The sequence below is a fragment of the Hordeum vulgare genome, chromosome 3H (genome assembly GCF_904849725.1).
Source record: "Hordeum vulgare subsp. vulgare chromosome 3H, MorexV3_pseudomolecules_assembly, whole genome shotgun sequence".
In the NCBI taxonomy this organism is placed as follows: Eukaryota; Viridiplantae; Streptophyta; class Magnoliopsida; order Poales; family Poaceae; genus Hordeum; species Hordeum vulgare.
The window spans coordinates 416,519,106-416,542,281 of record NC_058520.1 but is presented as its reverse complement, the minus strand read 5'-3'; the positions used below and the strand labels follow the sequence as shown (position 1 = coordinate 416,542,281).

At 43.1% G+C, this 23,176-nt stretch overlaps 1 long non-coding RNA gene across 1 annotated transcript; it reads right to left on the bottom strand.

Moving 5' to 3' along the window:
• Positions 1-499: 499 nt before the first annotated feature.
• On the bottom strand, positions 500-2,116 carry LOC123440072. Its single transcript, XR_006630272.1, has 3 exons — positions 1,840-2,116; positions 1,624-1,712; positions 500-647 (listed from the first exon to the last, which is right to left on the bottom strand). It is a non-coding gene; the product is annotated as an uncharacterized LOC123440072 (long non-coding RNA).
• Between the last annotated feature and the right edge of the window lie 21,060 nt (positions 2,117-23,176).

The following is a 23,176-nucleotide window of genomic DNA, read 5'->3' as shown; positions in this document are numbered from 1 at the left end:
TAATATAGCACAAATCTTAATTTGAACTGAATTAGCTTTGCATATATATTTTTTCATATGAGCATCATATCTCGTATCAAACATGCACACACAATGGACTTATCAACCATATAGACTTCACAAAAACACATTACATGCAACATCACCGTAGTCAATTTCATTCCACAATTGACAATCAAGTAACACACACATAGAGTAAAACAACTTGATCACCGTCTCGGGATCCATATAAAACAAAATGTAAAAGTAAGTTAGACATTGAGTATATTTCATCTATTTTCGTAACTCCATCCTTTACGGAAGCAACAAACCATGTGTAATTAACTTTTGTATAAAATCAATTTTTCTCGTTATATTTTAAGATTGATCATATCTTCATTGATACTATGCACCTACAGTATAATCCAGTAAATCGGAAACTATCGAAGTATCAATAAATGGGGCGCACAATTAACATCACAAAGATGCATCACCATGTATCACAAGCTATGCATACAACTTTTGCTACCATGACTTCGTGTAACCAAATAATAAAAAGTAACCACAACAATCTTGTGATACATTCAATATGTAACATAATTATGAAGCTCCACATGCCCTACAACCCACGAATCACCTCAAGTCCTTATAGTGTTGTGTAACAAAACCTGCACCTCACAAATGATATTTATTAAAACTAAAAGATGTATGCTCTAAAATGAAACCTAGAGAAAGAATAAGTAGATTAAGCCGCAGTGGTGTGTATGTCTGATATGTGTGAAGGCCTCCTGAATGGTGCAGTTAGTAGATTCTCCATCTACAGGAACATCAAGTACGATTATCATTTTCCCACCTTTGTATTTGTATTTAAATCATGATGATGGGACATTGCACAAGTAATCTACTGTGCTACAAAAGGTCACACAAAAACGCATCTAAGTGCTTTTAAGTGAACATACGTGCACTATAATTACAGGAATTACAGTAATAATGCGATCATTGTACTGTAATTACATGAATGACATTCAATTTTATCCCACATGATGCTGACCAGCTACAGTAATAATGATTTGAAGCAACACCGATGCTTGGAATGATTTGCACACACAAGCAAGCAAAAAAATCAGGCTTATACCTGACGCAGGGAGTAGCAACTGCACGCGGTCGCCGTGATATGCAACTAATTTAACATATTTAGTATGGGACAGAGGGAGTATAAGAACTGGGTGTCGGATGGCTAAGAAACAAGCAGTCCAAATCTGGCATGGCCACGGCTCTTCCTCCTCCTCGTGAGTAGCGGCGCCGACCAGTTGCTGAGCTCCTTTTCTTGGCTCCTTCTCGGTTCTGGCAGTTAATGGAACTAAGGTTTAACCTAGAGCGAATTGTTATTGTTATTGTGAAAGTATAGATAAATGCTTCCTCTCGCCCTGGAAGTTAATGGAACTAAGGTTTAACCTAGAGCGAATTGTAGCTAGTGATAGTAGACTTGTAGATCGTAACTGACTTACTAAAAATCTAATAATCAGGAACCATGAAAAGGAACGATTTAGAAGTATTGGTACAACTTTACTTGTGCAATAATAAGGAAATAACCTAAAGCAAACTGTAAGATTTCAAGCAAAAATGAAGTTGTGCAGGACTTACAATATCCATCGACACAATATCCATCGACGCAAAATGGCTGCTATAACTGAAGCCCGGAATACAAAATGCCGAGAAGTTACATGATAGAACTGCATAAACTTAAGTGCAAAGATTAAAACAACAGAATTGCATAAACTTACAAGTTTTTGCAGATTGTTTTAAATCAATTATTTTCTATTGATTATCTTCAACTAATATAGAGTTGGAATAGCTTACATTGATGATTGGTAGTAGTACTTGGTATCCATCAACATTTGTTAGTCGAACCGAGACTGCTTAGAACCATCTGCAACAGAACTTACAGGTTTACCCCATGAGGCCCATTGTAGCTTGTACGCACAGATATCCAATCCTTAGAAGCTTCCCATTATACAGAAACACCCCACCACGGGGTTGCTCGGCAATCTGACCAGCCAGATAACATCATGTAGCTGTACATCATTGGTTGCAGCGACTGAAATATCAGAAAAGTTTGACCAATACCCAGTGGTCTGAAACCTAAAATAAATAACCAAGATGTTTTTTACAATCCATGAAATATGCACATCATACCTCATTATTTTAAAAATTGCCGTTTGTATAGAATATCGGAGCTTAGGCCTCAAACTTTACCTGGAGAATGGGAGGACAGTGCCAGCATGAGCAGCAAAAAAATATGATTTTGGCATTGAGGAACAATTAGACAAGTTCGGCCTGCAGGTAAGGGCTGGGTGGCAAGCAATAATCATCTCTTTGCACAAGGCAATCCACTGAAGCACAAAAAAACGATAAACACAAGTTTTCCCGGATCAACATACCTTTACATATTTTGTATTTATTAAATCACACAAAGATAAGGGACTAATATTTTGCTGGAAGCACAATTGGTAAATCCATGGAAGAAACATGTACCTTTCCATGGAGGGTTCGATGGAAGGACCCGCCCCCGGCTCCTACTACTACAACAATACAACTCATTTTTTCAGCAATTTCTACAAATCAAGTTTAGGAGAAAAAACACAAACAAACCATCACCTATGTTTAGCATTGCTACGAACAAGTGTAGAGAAACATCACCCAAAAAAAACATGTGTTTCTTCTTCAATATCGACCACATGAACCTGCACAATTTATTTCAGTCATTCCCCACCGGCCGCGGGCCCATTGGATGAGAACGCCATGCGTGCTACGCACAAATGCAGTGCTGGTCTCCACCGAGCAACGAATATCATGTAGTCACTGAAGCAGGCAACCAAGCCAAAGTAGATAAACCAACTCGTCAAGGATACAACATCAGTTGAAGTGTTTTGAACTATATATTTTTCCAATAGACAAGGAGTTATCAACAACTACTATAATAGTCGATTCAGCCTCTTATATTTACCTAGATCACTCAACTTTGTCAGCAAAAATCCCCAATAAAACCTGAAACAAAAGAAAAAATACTGAATCTACTGGGACTGAAGCAACAAACAAATTGAGGTCAGGTCTACGTCTTGTGACTTAGCAGCTACCATTGTAGTATGCAGTATATATCTATAACCATGTCTTATCAACAGCGAAAGCCACGGGAGACACCTGAATTCCTTGCTATCACCATGCCATTCCAAGCATGCTCAGCTACCATGTTATGCACAAGATCGTGATAAGATGATGGGTGGTCCAAAATAAAAACAATTAGGAGAAAACCAATACTGTCTCATATTGAACAAAATGCTAACCTCCCCATAGATGCATCACGAACCTGAGACTCTGAATCTTTGATTGTACTGCAAGACAAAGAACATAATGCCAATGAGGTTAGCATTTGAGCCACCTCTTACCAAACAAGGAGGCAGAGATAACTGGAGTTGCAGATTTTTTCGCTGATACTGACAACCCAAAAGTTGCAGAGGAGGCGGGGTTGTCCAGCGCGGTGGGAGGTCCGCCGGGTGAGGTGTGGCGAGATGAGGCATTGCACCCGGTCGGCGAATAAGGGCCGAAGTGGGCGCTGCGCCGGGCGACGCTGTGGGCGACTCCGCATGGGTGCCCGGAGGAAGGGGCGATTGCTCCTCGTGCATCCACGTGGCGGCTCTCCTGCATGTAGTGGAGGTGGAGGCCACCGGCGACCGAGATGGGGACGCGGTGGGCGGCGGCGGCGACAGAGATTGGGGACACGGCGGGCGGCGGCGACAGAGATGGGGGACACGGCGGGCGGCGGCGGCGACAGAGATGGGGGACACGGCGGGCGGCGGACGGGGAGGGGGAGGAGGAGGCGGACGGCGAGGGGGAGGAGGAGGCTGACGGGGAGGGGGAGTTGGACGCGGAGGCGACGACGAAGGTGCAGGCCAGGGCGATTGGCTCCCGTTAATTCTTCCTAAATTTCTGTACTTGATTGGATCTTTTTTTTCGTGGAGGTGCAACAGTTTTTCGTAGTAGGAGGAGGTGGAGCACGGTCAGCCTTAGTTAATTTGGTAAATGCACACGGTGGTGGTGCATGGATGGTGGAAGACCGTTAGATTGTAATTTGTTGTCTAATTGTGTGGTGGTGATTGGTGTTTGTTTTTGTGGGGGTAATAGTTGTGTGTACTTAGAGAAGTTTTCGTTTGATCTTTTATTAGTAGTATAGATCATTCAAGCTTGACCAGAACCTTGACAAATGATATGCAGGTGATCTGATATATATAAAAGTAACTAAAAAGCAATAGGAAATTAATACCGTTGAATAAAACCGATGATATTAATTTTGGGAATAACGACGTGCTCTCCCTGGTGCCCCCCTAACGCGAACGATCATTCACTCTGGGAGGCTCATTGTTGTGAATGGCGCCACCAGAGAGTGTTCATCAAAAGACCACTCCCAGGGAACGTTCAGGATTTGACACGCTATAATAGAGAGATTTGTTGTGCTATAACAGATAGATTTTCCGTGCTGAGAAGAAATAATTGTTATGTTATAGCAGAACAAATTATCATACGTTTCAGGGATTTTCCATATTGTAAGAGAGAAAATTGTCATGCGTTTCAGGGTTTTGCCATGTTGCAAAGAGAAAATTGGCAGGCTAAGAAAAGGGAAAGTTTCCCACATGTTCAGAAATTGACATGCTATGTAGAGAAGTTGTCATAAATGTTTCAGTAATTAACATAATACTTCTTAGGGAAGTGTCATGCTGCACACGACATCGTTCATTAGGGAGGGTGCATGAGAAATAAGGTTTGCATCGTTCGCTTAGGAGAGGGCATGAGAGTGAATGTGGATTGCCACATTATCATCGCTTTGAGATTTGCGGGATTGGACGCTCCAAAGAGCCTTCCCTCGAAACACCACTCGAGGGGACACTAGTAGAAAACAGGCCTTTGGGCTGAAGCATTAGTCCTGGTTAGCTTTTAGACCGTGACTAATGTTGTCACTGGTCCCGGTTCATGAGGCTAGGTTTTAGTCCCGGTTTATGAGGAATCTTTAGTCCCGATTAGTGTTACCAATCGGGGCTAAAGGGATGATGGCAGGCTGATGTCAGGTTGGGGCCCCTGCGAGCCTCTTTAGTCCCGGTTTGTAACATCAACCGGGACTAGAGATGGATCTCTAATCCCGGTTTGTAGTACCAACCGAGATTAAATATATCCCTACATATAGATGCTTCATCCAGCCAGAGCTCATCCTCTCTATTCTCTGTTTTCTTTTCCCCTCTCGAGTTCATCCCTCCATTTTTGTCAAAATTTGTCAAGATTTGAGGCACCCCATCTATTCAAGTGTTCACAAATATTAGCAACTTTGTCCTTTCATCTCTCATTGCTACATTAGCTCGTTCAATGCTCTACAAGTATAGTGATTTGTGGGTTCGTTTGGGAGTAATTATGTGGAAGTTTATTTGATTTATATGCAACTTGAGCTCAAATTAACTTTTTAGTTTGCATCTCTGTAGGTGTGGTTTACTTAGTGCCTTCCTGTCCCCGTCCTAACCACCATCGATCGCCTGCACCGTCTCGTCGCCGGCACCACCTTGGTGACCTCTTGTTCTTATCCTTTTTATACAAGAAAAATCTTATTTGTATGATTTAGATAGTTTTCTTACATGTATGATTGTTTGTTATACATAGTGCCATGGTCTTTATATCCGTCCTCGTCTGTCCTCGTCCGGTTTATGATTAGGATGTGGTATATTCTCTTTTATAACTATTTGTTGCATTTATTTTTTATGACAATTATGCCCATCAAGTTGACATAGATATTTTTATCTAGGAGGTGTGTGAACCGGAAATTGCAACCGACCCTCTTGTCAAGAAGTTAAATTTACTTGAAAAAGAAAAAAGAGTATTTGAAAGAAAAATTGAAAAGAATTGAAGAAGAAAAGATGAAATTGGAGTTGTATGTCGCCGATGTCGTCGATGATCACAAGATCAAGATGGATGCAACGCGCTTGAAGATTAGAAAGATTACAAAATATGTCGTTAATAAAGAGGCTTGGTATCACTATGTTGTTGGATCAATTGTTACCTTAGTTGCGATCTTGATCGCATTTGTTGTTGTATTTAAATGCTTTAGCTAGGTACTCTTGTATGTTGTTTTATGAGAATAAGTGTGTACGAACTTGTATTAATTTGGTATTTTTGGTCTTGTGTAATGAAGATGAACCGGCAATGAATGTAAGATGACCGACGCTCTCCACAGTTCATTGATGGCTTGCAAAGTTTTCCACGTGCGGCTAAGGCAAACCAGTGGCTTGCTTTTATGTGTTGTCCATGTGTTGTCTGTAAGAATGATAAAACTTACTCTAAGTCAATAGTCATTCATGTCCACCTGTTTACGTCCGGTTTCATGTCCGGCTATAACTGTTGGACCAAGCACGGAGAAACACTGATGATCTTTGTCGGGCCATTGCTGATGCAAAGAGAAACTACGCAAGTGAAAAGGAGAAGTTGAAGTTGTAGCGCATGTTAGAGGATCACAAGAAATTGTTGTGCCCAAATTGCGAATATGACAAGAAGAAGCTGGATACCACACTGGAATTGCTGCAATGTAAGGCACAGAATGGTGTATCTGACAAGGGATTTGAAAAGTTGCTGAAAATGTTAAAGAAGATGCTTCCAAAGGATAACGAATTGCCCTGATAGTACATACGAAGCAAAGAGGTCTATCTTCTCTCTAGGATTAGAGGTGCAGAAGATACATGCATGCCCTAATGACCGCATCCTCTACCATGGTGAGGAGTACGAGAATTTGAATGCATGCCCGGTATGCGGTGCGTTGCGCTATAAGATCGGTCGCGATGACCCTCGTGACGATGTCGAGGGCTAGTGCCCCAGGAAGAGGATTCCTTCCAAGGTGATGTGGTATGCTCCTATAATACCACGGCTGAAACGTTTGTTCCAAAACAAAGAGCATGCCAAGTTGATGCGATGGCACAAAGACGAGCGTAAGAAAGACGGGAAGTTGAGAGTACCCGTTGATGGGTCACAGTGGAGGAAAATCGAGAGAGAGTGGCCAGACTTTGCAGATGGCACAAGGAAATGTTGGTTTGGTTTAAGTGCAGATGGCATTAATGTTGGAAATATGCCCTAGAGATCATGCAACTCCCAAACTATGAGCGTAGCATATGATTGTGTCAGTTTATTGCTATTGTTTTCTGCATGTCAAGTATCTGTTTCTATGACCATGAGATCATGCAACTCCCGGACACCGGAGGAATGTCTTTTTTGTATCAAACGTCACAACGTAACTGGGTGACTATAAAGGTGCTCTGCAGGTATCTCCAAAGATGTCTGTTGGGTTGGCATGGGTCAATACTGGGATTTGTCACTCCGTATGACGGAGAGGTATCTCTAGGGCCCACTAAATAATACATCATCACAACAAGCCTTACAAGCAATGTGACTAAGGAGTTAGTCACAGGATTTTGCATTACGGAACGAGTAAAGAGACTTTCCGGTAACAAGATTGAACTAGGTATGGAGATATTGGTGATCGAATCTCGAGCAAGTAACATACCGATGGGCAAAGGGAATAGTACACGGGATTAACTGAATCCTTGACACAGAGGTTCGACCGATAAAGATCTTCGTAGAATATGTAGGAACCAATATGGGAATCCATGTCCCGCTATTGGTTATTGACCGGACTGGCATTGGGAGGTGCTACCTTTCGGGCGTGCATCTTGGTGAGGAACCGGGCTCCCATCATCGACCCGGAGCTTCCATGGTGGCGATCACGTGGGCCACTTTCGGTGCGAAGGCAGCCGCACCCCCCCCCCCCGAGGAGGAGATACGTCGCCGTGTCAGGGAGGAGGACGAGCACGTTCTTCGCTACATGGAAGTGTTTGTGACAGCCCGAGACCGACGCCCCAGAAGATTCCCCCTTTATTATGTTTTGTCGTGTGGCTGATTTGTTTGTCGCACTCATCATCGCATCTTGTGCGTTACAAGTTGGTATCAGAGTAGTACCGACCTAGGAGTCCCCTTGATTGATGGAACTTGGTCGAGTCGAGTCTAGTGAAAAACTGCTTTGAGTCTAGTTATATATCGGAGAGTAGGATTCTTTTTTCTCCTCTTCTATGTTATGGAGAGGAATCTTGACGTAATAATTTTAATTCTACTCCTTTTCTCACTCAAGTTTTTTAGGATCATGCGGATATTTTTGGAATCTATATGATGTCGATGTGACGGAGTTCTGTCTTGGTGCCTCCTATCTGACTTGATTTCTTCGGAGGAGTTGAGCTCCACGGGATTCTTGAGCATATCGTTATCATTCAGATTTCTTAGTATCTCAGGACGAAGGATGTTCGAAATTGCTTCAATACTAGTAGTGGTGAGAGGAGTCTGGCTTCCCCAGTACTTGTGCAGATAGGTCTGGATGTACCGCCACACTTAGTATCATTGTGATTACGAGGATATGAGATAGATGAGTTTCCGAGATCTCTGGTTATGTGTTGATGGATGTGATACACTCGACGGGTTAGTATAGGAGTTGAGTGATATATTACTCCTTGTATCCGTGGACCAGATTGCATGACCAGAAAATTACGGGAGTTCTTAGGTGGGAATTCAAGTAGTTACATATAGGACAATCTTCCAACAGATGCATGATGTGAGGTTGGGGTTCGACATCTAGTGGATTCGTTTGTTCACGGTTGTCTTACAGCGGTTCTCGTTGTGTCTTAAAGAGTCCTTGTAGCTTGCTATGACTCGGGGACGTTTCGTATGTCGTGTGCACTGCCTAGTACATGATGGCTACTTTAGGATCGAGCCCTTGTGATCCTATCCACGAAAATATCGGACGAAATCTCTGTCATGAATTTGTTCCGGCTTGCTTCGTAAGCCTCATCCTTTGTTTTTTTGGAGTATGGTAATTCGAGTTGCTTCGATGTCAAGTGGTGATTTCAGATCTTTCCTAAGAAATGTTCTCATATTCATATGTGAATGCAAATCATTTTGCTCAATCAAGTTCCCTTGTCAATTCTTTTTCAACCGCAGTCGTCAGTTAGATTCTTTTCAACCGGTGTGCTTCTCTTCAAGTGAATCCATCCAATCCAATTTTTGCAAGATCAATCTCTCATTTCTTTTCAGAGTTCATCTCTGATACGTCTCCATCGTATCTACTTTTCCAAACTCTTTTGCCTTGTTTTGGACTCTAATTTGCATGATTTGAATGGAACTAACCTGGACTGACGTTGTTTCCCGCAGAATTGCCATGGTGTTGTTTTTGTGAAGAAATGAAAGTTCTCGGAACGTCCTAAAAATTTACGGAGAATATTTCTGGAAAATATGAAAAATACCTGTGCAAAGATCCACCAGAGGGGATGGGCCAGTGGGCCACAAGCCGTGTAGCCGCTGCCCCCCTGGGGGTGGCTACCAAGCTTGTGGGGCCCACGTGGCTCTGCCGCCCCCAAACTCAGTGCTATTTATTCCCTTTCATCCCAGAAAAAAACAAGAGAGAAGATTTCATCGTGTTTGCGATACGGAGGCGCTGCCACATCCTGTTCTTCATCTGGAGGGCAGATCTGGAGTCCGTTTTGGGCTCCGGAGAGGGGAAATCGTCGCCATCGTCATTATCAACCTTCTTCCCTCTCCAATTTCATGAAGCTCTTCATCGTTTGTGAGTAATCTATTTGTAGGCTCACTGGGCGGTGATGAGTAGGATGTGATCTATCATGTAATCGAGTTAGTTTTGACGGGGATGGATCCCTAGTATCCACTATGTTCTGAGATTGATGTTGCTACTACTTTGCCATGCTTAATGCTTGTCACTAGGGCCCGAGTGCCATGATTTCAGATCTAAAATTATTATGTTGTCACCAATATATGTGTGCTTTAGATCTGATCTTGCAAGTTGTAGTTACCTACTATGTGTTATGATCCGGCAACCCCTGAGTGACAATAACCGGAACCACTCCCGGTGATGACCATAGTTTGAGGAGTTCATGTGTTCACCAAGTGCTAATGCGTTGTTCCGGTTCTTTATTAAAAGGAGAACCTTAATATCCTGTAGTATCCTTTTGGACCCCGCTGCCATGGGAGGGATGGACAATAGATGTCATGCAAGTTCTTTTCCCTAAGCACGTATGACGACACACGGAATGCATGCCTACATCACATTGACGAACGGGAGCTAGCCACATATCTCTCCGTGTTATAACTGTTGCATGATGAATGTCATCCAACAAATCACCGGCCCATTGCCTACGAGTTTGTCCCACTGCTGTTGTTACTTGTTTTGCTCTGCTGCTGTTACTACTGTTGCTGTTGCTGTCACTTGCTTTGCTCTGCTGCTGTTACTACTGTTGTTGCTACTGTTTTTTTGCTGCTACTGTTACTTGTTGTTGCTACTTGCTACTGTTGTCACTACTGTTGTTCCTTGCCATTGCTGTTACTCGTTACACTGCTGCTACTTGCTTATTCTCGCGCCGTTGACGGGAAAGAATATTTCCCGTCCACGGGCAACTTCTGGCGCCATTGATACAACCGTTAGGAATAGTCTGCCGTCAACAGATCGTTTCTGGCACCGTTGTTATCATAATACTTTGCTGTTGATACTTTGCTTACAGATACTAATCTTTCAGGTGTGGTTGAATCTGACACATTCAGCTGCTAATACTTGAGAATATTCTTCCACTTCCTGTCGGGCGAACCAACAAATTTGGGTTGAATACTCTATCCTCGAAAACTGCCGCGAACCCACGCGCTGGTGGGCCTTTGCAAGATAATTGCTAATTGTTGAGAAACTGGGAGCAGTTCTTTTCTGGCTCCGTTGCCGTGGAGGCATCAAGTCAGGAACATGTCAACAACATTTTTGTAGTATCGTTGTCGGGGACTGCTAGCAGCATTTTTCTGGCGCCGTTGCCGGGGAAGGGTATTGCTATATTCTCTGAGTCACTTGGGATTTATATCTGTTGATCACTATGAAGAATCTGAAAGATCCAAAAACCAAAGTCTTGCCCTCAACTACGAGGGGAGGTAAGGAACTGCCATCTAGCTCTGCACTTGATTCACCTTCAGTTATGAGTAAGTTTGCGACACCACCTCCTGCTAGAAATCTTGATATGCCGCCTGTGCTTGATGATGCTTATGATGCTACTATGCTTGATACTGCTAGAGATGCTATACCTGATACTGCTAGAGATGCTATGCTTGATGATGCTTATGATGCTACTATGCCTGATATTGCTAGAGATGCTATGCCTGATACTGCTAGAGATGCTATGCCTGATGATGCTATGCTTGATACTACTTTGCCCGATGATGCTAGAGATGCTATTTTGCCTGATGATGCTATGCTTGATACTGCTAGAGATACTAATTTTCCTGATATGCCACTAGGGGTATTCCTTGATGCTCATATTGCTAGAGTTACTGCCAATGCTCGTGATGCTTCCCAAACTGCCGATACTATTGAGATAGAACCTGCTTTTGCTGCTGCTAGATCTAGCTCTCCTAGATATGAATTGCCTGATATACGTGAGGGTTATGTTATGGAGGGAGAGACAACTGAGGATTTTCTTGCGTGTAAGGATGCCTATGATGCTGAGAAATTACTTCTCAACTGGAAGGAAAAATCTGTGAAAGCTAGGATGAAATACGACCCGAAGTTTGCCACTTCACCTATATTTATCACTGATAAGGATTATGAATTCTCTGTCGACCCTGAGATAATCTCTCTAGTCGAATCTGATCCTTTCCACGGTTATGAGTCTGAGCCGGTCGTAGCCCATCTTACCAAACTACACGATATAGCCACCATTTTCACTAGTGAGGAGAAGATCCGCTACTACTATATCCTTAAGTTGTTTCCTTTCTCTCTAAAGGATGACGCTAAAGCCTGGTTCACTTCTCTTGCTCCTGGATGTGTGAGTAGTCCCTAGGATATGTTCTATTACTTCTGTGAGAAATATTTCCCTGCCCATAAGAAGCAAGCTGCCTTGCAGGAAATATACAACTTTGCTCAACTCAAAGAAGAGAGTCTCCCACAAGCTTGGGGGAGGCTCATCCAGCTACAGAATGCTTTGCCTGATCACCCTCTTAAGAAGAATGAGATACTTGATATCTTCTATAACGGACTTACCGATGCTTCTCGAGACCACCTAGATAGTTGTGCCGGTTGTGTTTTTAGGGAACGAACTATAGAACAAGCTGAGATTCTACTGAATAACATCTTGATCAACGATAATGCTTGGACTATCCCCGAACTACCTCCTAAGCCAACTCCTAAGAAAAGAGGTATTCTATTCCTCAGTCCCGAAGATATGCAAGAAGCCAAGAAATCTATGCAAGAGAAAGGCATTAGATATGTAGATGTCAAAAATCTACCACATATCGAAGAGATCCATGGTCTCGATAACCCGATACAAGTAGTAGAAGTGAATTCTCTGCGTAGGTTTGATTAGAGTGATATTCCTTTTGACAAACCTGCTAGCCTATGCTTTGATGAATTTGACAACTTTGTTGCCAAACAACAGAGTTTCAATGATTATGTTAGCAGACATTTAGAACAAAGTACTCGTATGCTTAGTCATTTAGGTGCTTGTGTAGACAGAAATGTCAATGATCTGAAGCTTCTGAGTAAAAATGCCTCTATGATTACTACTCAGGTAGAATAAGTACTTCAATCTCAGAATGACTTGCTCAATTAATTAAATGACAACTCTGTTAGAGTCATTACTAGAGGAGGCAAAATGACTCACTAACCTTTGTATCCTGAAGGCCATCCTAAGAGAATTGATCAATATTCTCAAGGAATTAATGTTGATACACCTAGTCATCCTAAGAAGAAGGATGATAGAAACCTACATGTCAGTTCACCAAATATTGTCACACCTGAAGAACCAAATGATATTTCTGCGTCTGATGCAGAAACACAATCTGGTGATGAACATGAACCTGGTGACAATATGGATAGCGATGTTCATAATAATGCTCAACCTAGCAATGATGAGGATGTGGAGATTGAACCTACGGTTAATCCTGATAACCCACAACCTAAGAGATACGATAAGAATGCCTTCACTGCTAGGAAGCATGGTAAAGAAAGGGAGCCATGGGTTCAGAGACCCATGCCCTTTCCTCCTAAGCCATCTAAGAAAAAGGATGATGAGGATTTTGAGCGCTTCGTTGAGATGATAAGACCCGTCTTTCTGCAGATGCGGTTAATTGATATGCTCAAAATGTCTGTGTATGCCAAGTACATGAAAGATATCGTGACTAATAAACAGAAGATACCAGATCTTGAGATCTGATCTTGAGATCTCCACCATGCTTGCCAATTACACTTTCAAAGGTGGAACTCCTAAAAAACTTGGTGATCCCGGAGTGCCCACTATACCTTGCTCCATTAAAGGAAACTACGTAAGGACTGCCTTATGTGACCTTGGAGCCGGTGTTAGTGTTATGTCGCTCTCTCTTTATCATAGACTTGAATTGGATAAGTTGACACCCACTGAAATTTCTCTGCAAATGGCCGACAAATCAACTGCTTTCCCTATCGGCATTTGCGAGGATGTGCCTGTTGTGGTTGCTAACACTACTATCTTAACAGACTTTGTTATCTTGGATATTCCCGAGGACGATGCCATGTCTGTCATCCTCGGAAGACCCTTTTTAACACTGCAGGGGTTGTTATAGATTGCAACAAAGGCAATGTCACTTTCCATGTCAACGGTAATGAGCATACAATGCACTTTCCGAAGAAACGATATCAAGTACATTGCATCAATGCTATCGAAAAAAACTTCATCGATTCTTATTGGGAGCTTTGAATGCCCTTTTCCTCGTGTCAAGATGAAGTATGATTTGCTTGTTGGGGAGATACATATCCCCATTGAGGTGACTTAGTGGCTATTCGACAATTCTCCGTTTCCTCTTGCGATTCGAAAAGGTTTTGTCATGAGGATTTGATCAACCCCATTGACGGATTTCTTTCGATGACCATGAAATGGGTGAATCAAAGAGTCACATACCTCGGTTTTAAGCTTTCACTTTCTGTTGCTTAGAAGAAAAATGATAGATTTAGTTTAGTTTTTCCTGCTTTCTGTTTTAGCGTCCCGGAGAAAAGTACCCCAAAAATAAAAGTTCTCCGATGGTCCTGAAAATCTAGTATGATTTTTTCTGGAATATTTGAAAAATACCGGGACTAAGAGCTGGCCTAGGGGCCACGCCAGTGGGCCACAAGCCGTGTAGCTGCCACCCTCCTGGTGGCGGCTACCAAGCTTGTGGGGCCCATAGGGACCCCCTCCACTCATTCCAGCTCCCATCCTCTTCTTCTACCTCCAGAAAAAATCGTTTCATAGCTCAAACCTGTGTTCTTGCTCATTTGGCTAAGATTTTCGATCTCCTTGCTCAAAGCACCATTCTCCGAACCATTTTGGGGAAATTACTCCTTGGTAAGTGACTCCTCCATTGGTCCAATTAGTTTTTGCTCTAGTGCTTTATCCTTTGCGTATTCTTGCTACCTTGGTGACCCTATTCTTGAGCTTGAAATGTTGATTTTAGCTGGTCCCAAGTAGTTTTAGCGTGTGATACGGTCTCTAGGCACTAGTAGGAGTAGTTGCTACAAGTTGGGTTAATCCTTACTCACTTTTCTTTCGAAGTCTCTAAAAATTTCAGAATTTTTCAGAGCTAGAAAAGGAAAAAGATGAGGAGGTTCTTGAGAGGCTCTTCAAGCCGTAACCCCAAGGAGGATGAGAAGAACCACCCCAAGTACATGGTCCCTCGAGTCACAGAAGTTCGAGCTTGCGAGTGGCCAAGTGATGATTTTTTGCGCGCCGCTGGGCTTTATGAAGACTTTTATTACTTGGTGGAGAACGCAGGTCTTACCGCGTTCGTTGAAGATAAGTGCTCACAATACCTCCTCCTCACCAATATTTTCGTTCAAAGCTTCAACTTTTATCCGAGGAAGAATCCTCCCATGGTTGAGTTCATGTTATACGACATCCCCCAGTGCATGACACTACAGGATTTTTGCAATGTATGCAAATTACCTTATGTTGGGGATGTTCGTGACCCTCGTCCACGGGACTTGGAGGATTTCATAGGTACTATTGTTGTTGGAGAGGAGAGAGGAGTGTCTCGCGCTAGAATTGCTAGCATACATTTTCCTGTGCTTCGGTACTTCTCATTATTTGTGGGAAAATGTTTGATTGGTCGTGGGGAGGCTGGATCACTTAGTTTTCGAGACCTTGCGGTTTTGCGCGAAGGCATTTATAACGATAGGACTTATAGCCTAGGTGCTATAGTAGCTCAGCGGTTGAACACAAACCGTTCCAAGGGTGTCATCTATGGAGGTATCTATGCTACCCGTATTGCCAGACACTTTGAGATACCCGTTAGACTGGGGGAGGAAGGAGAGATGCTTCTTCCTAAGAAATATCTGGATTATGACAGCATGGTTCACCATGATTTTCTGGATAGAGATGCTTGCTCCTTCTTTGTTCGATCTTCATGCAGGCAGGCACACTATTATGCCCTCGGACATCTATGCATATTGGGGCTTGGCCCAACCACAGGTGCCCGTGCCCGAGCCGCCAGTCGAGTACCAGACGCCAGTTTATCAATGGGAGCCAGAGGAGCTCACACAGCAGTGGCATCCACAGTCCGCTCCGGAGTATCCCGGAGCTGGTTATTTCCCGCCTTGGGAGTAGACCAAGCTAGGCCAAAAGCCTAAGCTTGGGGGAGTACGTGTTCTCACCGACCTTACATTCATGCTTATGCTTTCATTTTGTTAGTCGGTGTTTACACTTTGCCACTGTATTATCCATGCTAGTTTATTTTTGTTTTCTTGTTTTCTTGTTTTGTGTCCTTTTGAGAAAACCCAAAAAGATTTTCCTTTCTTCTTTTTCTTGTTGGGAGTTTTCCCGTGTAAATAGTTTTCTTTTTCATTGGGCCGAGGTAGAAGATATTGGTTACAATGTTTAGTGGCTCTTGCATGCATACCTGTTTAGCTTTCAAAGAGTCATATTACTTTGTCTTCTCCTTTGTGTTTGCCTGCAGATTCAGCTTAGCCCAATGCACGAGCACTCTTATTATTGTTCACATCGTTCGATCGTGCAAGTGAAAGGCAATAATGATGATATATGATGAAGTGACTGAGACTGGAAAAGCTGGTATGAACTCTATCTATTTTGTTTTTGTAAATATGACTAGCTTGTCGTCCTAGATTCAGATTTGTTGTGAGAGAACCATGTTTGCAATGACAACTTAGAGATCATAGTTTCTGATGCCATGTTTAATTAGCTGAGACCTTATAATGGTTTGTCTTGAATGCCAACATAGATTTTGAGATGACTATGATGTAGTATGATAGAATGGTATTCTCCTTTAAATGATTCAAGTGGCTTGACTTGGCGCATGTTCATGCATGTAGTTGAAACAAAATCAACATAGCCTCTATGATGTTCGTATTCGTGGTGATTTATATCCTGTTCATGCTTGCACTCAATGTTAGTCAAACTCATTGCATCTTGATGACTGTTGTCGCTCTCTGGTTGGTCGCTTCCCAGTCTTTTGCTAGCCTTCACTTGTACTAAGCGGAATACTGCTTGTGCATCCACTTCCATAAACCCAAAAGTTTTTCCATGAGAGTCCACCATACCTACCTATTTGCGGTATCTACCTGCCGTTCCAAGTAAATTTGCATGTGCCATTCTCTAAACATTCAAGAAATAATCTGTTTTGCATGCCCGAACCGCTCATGTGGTGACAAGGGACTATTGATATCTTCCATGTTAGGCGTGTTATCCTAGACATGTGTTTATTCACTGTCATTCACGAGAAAGGGGCCGGTAATTGGAATGCCCAGTTCCACGCTTAAATCGAAAACATAACTATAAAACAAGACTCCCCCTAGATTGATGTTAGTATGGATGGTACCCAAGGATTCGGCTCGCCGTGGAGTGTGATTGATTGGTGGTGGGGGAGTTAAAACTTTACTTTTCTGTTTGGGAACCGCCTATAGCATGAGTAGCATGGAAGATATTGAGAACTCTTGGTCATTGCGTTGACAATGAAAGCATGCCACCCAAAATTATTATCTCTGTTTTCAAAGCTTGAGCTCTAGCACCTGTGCAAATCAATGCTTCCCTCTGCGAAGGGCCTGTCTATTTATTTTCCTGTTGAGTCATCCTCCTCTGGTATAAGCACCAATTAGAGAGCACCTCTGTCATTTTTATGCTTTGCTTTTGATTGATATTGAGTATGACTATGACTGGATCCTCGTTGCTATGAATTACAATGTTTAGTCAGCCCTTGATCTTTGAAAGTGCTCTGCATTTATGTTTTGCGGTCTCAGAAAGAGCTAGCGAGATACCACCCATTCATATTGCTTCATGCTTGTTTTGATTGAATTGTTGGTATATCAAACTCATTATTATTTGCTCGCTAGCTCATTATGCCATTGATGTTAGTTTACCGTGAGACCTTTGTGTCACTTGCTTATGTGGTTAACTTGTGATCTTGCTGAAATTCTGGTTATGAGTTAGACATAGTTGCAACAACAAGATCAAACAGAGTTTGTCAAAGTTTTTCTTTATCTTTCAGTTTGTCAACTGAGTTGCTTGAGGACAAGCAAGGTTTTAAGCTTGGGGGGGGGGGGTGAGACGTCTCCATCGTATCTACTTTTCCAAACTCTTTTGCCCTTGTTTTGGACTCTAATTTGCATGATTTGAATGGAACTAACCTGGACTGACGTTGTGCGGAAATGAAAGTTCTCGGAACGTCCTGAAAATTTACGGAGAATATTTCTGGAAAATATGAAAAATACCTACGCAAAGATCCACCGGAGGGGATGGGCCAGTGGGCCACAAGCCCTATAGCCTCCGCCCCCTGGTGGCGGCTACCAAGCTTGTGGGGCCCACGTGGGTCTGCCGCCCCCAAACTCAACGCTATTTATTCCCTTTCGTCCCAGAAAAAATCAAGAGAGAAGATTTCATCGCGTTTGCGATACGGAGGCGCCGCCACATCCTGTTCTTCATCTCGAGGGCAGATCTGGAGTCCGTTTTGGGCTCCGGAGAGGGGAAATTGTCGCCATCGTCATCATCAACCTTCTTCCTTCTCCAATTCCATGAAGCTCTTCATCGTTCGTGAGTAATCTATTCGTAGGCTCGTTGAGCGGTGATGAGTAGGATGAGATCTATCATGTAATCGAGTTAGTTTTGACGGGTATTGATCCCTAGTATGCACTATGTTCTGAGATTGATGTTGCTACTACTTTGCCATGCTTAATGCTTGTCACTAGGGCCCGAGTGTCATGATTTCAGATCTGAAATTATTATTTTGTCACCAATATATGTGTGTTTTAGATCCGATCTTGCAAGTTGTAGTTACCAACTGTGTGTTATGATCCGGCAACCCCGGAGTGACAATAACCGGAACCACTCCCGGTGATGATCATAGTTTGAGGAGTTCATGTGTTCACCAAGTGCTAATGCGTTGTTCTGGTTCTTTATTAAAAGGAGAACCTTAATATCCTGTAGTATCCTTTTGGACCCCGCTGCCACGGGAGGGATGGGCAATAGATGTCATGCAAGTTCTTTTCCCTAAGCACGTATGACGACACACGGAATGCATGCCTACATCACATTGACGAACGGGAGCTAGCCACATATCTCTCCGTGTTATAATTGTTGCATGATGAATGTCACCAACAAATCACCGACCCATTGCCTACGAGTTTGTCCCACTGCTGTTGTTACTTGTTTTGCTCTGCTGCTGTTACTACTGTTGCTGTTGCTGTTACTTGCTTTGCTCTGCTGCTGTTACTACTATTGTTGCTACTGTTACTTGTTGTTGCTACTTGCTACTGTTGTCACTACTGTTGTTCCTTGCCATTGCTGTTACTCGTTACACTGCTGCTACTTGCTTATTCTCGCGCCGTTGACGGGAAAGAATATTTCCCGTCCACGGGCAACTTCTGGCGACATTGATACAACCGTTAGGAATAGTCTGCCGTCAACAGATCGTTTCTGGCACCGTTGTTATCATACTACTTTGTTGCTGATACTTTGCTTGCAGATACTAACCTTTCAGGTGTAGTTGAATCTGACACATTCAGCTGCTAATACTTGAGAATATTCTTCCACTTCCTGTAGGGCGAACCAACAAATTTGGGTTGAATACTCTAACCTCGAAAACTGTCGCGAACCCACGCGCTGGTGGGCCATTGCAAGACAATTGCTAATTGTTGAGCAACTAGGAGCAGTTCTTTTCTAGCTCCGTTGAAGTGGAGGCATCAAGTCAGGAACACGTCAACTACATTTTTCTAGTGTCGTTGCCGGGGACTGCTAGCAATCGCATATGTCCCAAGTTGTCTTTGTTTTCCCGCCCTCCCACCCTTTTTTCTCCAATGATTTAATTATCATCCAAGTGCCTTTCTTTTCATCAATGCTTCCGCTATGTTCTCTTCCGTGTCGTATCCGGTGATTCATTGTGAAGATCTTTTAGGAGCTTCGTGTTCATCTTTATTCAATCTTGTTATCTTTCCGGTGAATTCAATTCTGTTATCCGTGTTCATCATTGTTGGGGAACGTTGCATGGGAAACAAAAAATTTCCTACGCACACGAAGACCTATCATGGTGATGTCTATCTACGAGAGGAGATTAGATCTACGTACCCTTGTAGATCGCTAAGCGGGAAGCCTTAAGAAACGCGGTTGATGTAGTGCTACAGCTTCGTGATTGAAATCACCGTCGTCCCACAATCCGTCCCACGATCCATTCCGATCTAGCGCCAAACGGACGACACCTCCGCGTTCAGCACACGTACAGCTCGATGACGATCTCGGCCTTGTTGATCCAGCAAGCAAGACGGAGAAGTAGATGAGTTCTCCGGTAGTGTGACGGCGCTCCAGTGGTGGTGATGATCTACTCCTGCAGGGCTCCGCCCGAGCTCCGCAGAAATCCGATCTAGAGGCAAAACTATTTGGAATAGGTTTGAGTTGCACGTGGCAAAGTTGTGTCTCAAAAACCCTAAAACCACCAATATATATAGGAGGAGGGGAGGGGCTAGCCTTGGGGCACAAGGGACCCAAGGGTGCGCCAGCCAAAGGTGGAGAAGGACTCCTCCTCCAATTCGGTTTGGGGTGGAGGAGTCCTCCTCTTCCTTCCCACCTCCCTCTTTCCTTCTTTTTTTTGTTTCCTTTTGGTTTTTTCACTTGTGGAGCCATAGCCTTCTTGGGCTGATGTTGCGGCAACAAAAGTCCTTCCTTGGTGCTAGTAATTCTTCTTGTTACTTCTCTGGTTTGCGTCGGTTTTTCCCTTGAAGAGGAAAGGGTGATGCAGCACAGGAGCAGTAAGTATTTCCCTCAGTTTGAGAACCAAGGTATTGATCCAGAAGGAGGTCCTCGTCAAGTCCAGAGTACCTGCGCAAACACAAACAAGCTTGCACCCAACGCTTCAAAGGGGTTGTCAATCCCTTCAAGATTGTTTGCAAAGTGAGATCTGAAGGCGGAAAGTGCAACGAAGTAAAAAGTGTAAGGCTGAAAATATGGTGTGGAGTAGACCCTAGGGGCCATAGTGTTCACTAGAGGCTTCTCTCATAATAGCAAATATCACGGTGGGTGAACAAATTATTGTCGAGCAATTGATAGAACCGCGCAAAGTCATGACGATATCTAAGGCAATGATCATACATATAGGCATCATGTCCGAGACAAGTAGACCGATACTTTCTGCATCTACTACTATTACTCCACACATCGACCGCTATCCAGCATGCATCTAGTGTATTGAGTTCATGACGAACAGAGTAACGCCTTAAGCAAGATGACATGATGTAGAGGGCTAAACTCAAACCAATGATGAAAACCCCATCTTTTTACCCTTGATGGCAACAACACGATGCGTGCCTTGCTACCCCTTGTGTCACTGGGTGAGGTCACCGCATGGTATGAAACCAAAACCAAGCACTTCTCCCATTGCAAGAATCATAGATCTAGTTGGCCAGACAAAACCCACAACTCGAAGAGAATTACAAGGATATGAAATCATGCATAAGAGAGATCAGAAGAAACTCAAATAAGATTCATAGATAATCTGATCCTAAATCCACAATTCATCGGATCTCGACAAACACGTCGCAAAAGAAGATTACATCGGATAGATCTCCATGAAGATCATGGAGAACTTTGTATTGAAGATCTAAGAGAGAGAAGAAGCCATCTAGCTACTAGCTATGGACCCGTAGGTCTATGGTGAACTACTCACGCATCATCGGAGAGGTCATGGTGTTGATGAAGAAGCCCTCCGTATCCGAATCCCCCCTCCGGCAGGGCACCAGAATGTGCCCTAGATGGGATCTTGCGGTGGCGGAAAAGTAATTTCGATGATCTCCTTTTTTTGGGATTTTTAGGGAATTTATAGGCGCAGCCCCTAGGTCAGGGAGCGCTCAGGGGGCCCACAAGCCTGTGGGCCGCGGCCTACCCCCCTGGCCGCGGGGTGGGGGCTTGTGGGGCCGGTGAGGCTCCCCTGCCTTGTCTCTCAAGCTTCCCGATCTTCTTCCGTTTCGAAAAAAATCTTTCGGGTATTTTCTTCCGTTTGGACTCCGTTTCAAAATCTCCTTTGAAAGGGGTCAAAAACATGGAAAAAAACAGGAACTGACACTTGGCATTGAGTTAATAAGTTAGTCCCAAAAAATATATAAAAGGCATGCAAAACATCCAAAGTTTGACAAGATAATAGCATGAAACCATCAAGAATTATAGATACGTTGGAGACGTATCAAGCATCCCCAAGCTTAACTCATGCTCGTCCTCGAGTAGGGAAGTGAGAAAGAACGAATTTTTGATGTGGAATGCTACCTAGCATGGTTGTCCTTTGCAACTTCTTTCACATGACATGAATGTTCAGATCCGTAAGATTCAAAACAATAGTTTTCTATTGACATGGAAACAGTAATACTTCAAGCAAACTAGCAAAGTAATTATGAACTTTCAAAATAACAAGGCCAAAGAAAGTTATCCCTACAAAATCATATAGTCTGGCTATGCTCCATCATCCTCACACAACTAATGTAAATCATGCACAACCCCGGTATTGGCCAAGTAATTGTTTTTGCACTCTTACTTTCTCAAACTTTTTATAACTATCACACAATACATGAGCGCGAGCCATGGATATAGCACTATAGGTGGAATAGAGTGTGCCGGTGGTTGTGAGACAAAAAGGGAGGAGATAGTCACATTGACTCGGCGTATCAATAGGCTATGGAGATGCCCATTAATAGATATCAATGTAAATGAGTAGGGATTGCCATACAAGAGATGCACTAGAGCTATAAGTATGTGAAAGCTCAAAAGGAGAACTAGTGGGTGTGCATCCAACTTGCTTTCTCACGAAGACCTAGGGCAATTTTGAGGAAGCCCATCATTGGAATATACAAGCCAAGTTATATAATGAAGATTCCTACTAGCATATGGTAATGACAAATCAAGAAGCTTTCAATCATGAAGAACATGGTGCTATCATGAAGCACAAGTGTAGAAAAAGATAGTAACATTGTCCCTTCTCTCTTTTTTTCTCTTTTTTTCATTTGGGCTCTTAGGCCTCTCTTTTTTCTCTTTTTTTGGGCCCTTTGGCCTCTTTTTTTTTATTTCCTCACATGGGACAATGCTCTAATAATGATGATCATCACACTTTTATTTACTCACAGCTCAAAGATCACAATGATGATGACTCCATAGGAAATGCCTCCGGCAGTGTACCGGGATGTGGAACGATCTAGCATGGCGTGTGACGTTGAAACATCTCGCTAGCTATCTTACGATCATGCAATGGCAATATGAGAGTGACGGCACAAGTCATGAGACGGAACGGTGGGAGTTGCATGGCAATATATCTTGGAATGGCTATGAAAATGCCATAGTAGGTAGATATGGTGGCTGTTTTGAGGAAGGAATTTGGTGGGTTTGTGCACCGGCAAGAATTGCACGGCACTAGAGAGGCTAGCAATGGTGGAAGGTGAAAGTGCATCTATACCATGGGTTCACATTAGTCATGAAGAACTCACATACTTGTTGCGGAAGTTTTTATTAGTAATCGAAACAAAATGCTAAACGCATACTCCGAGGGGAAGGGTTGGTAGGTGTAAACCATCGCGTGATCCCGAACTCAACACAAAGGA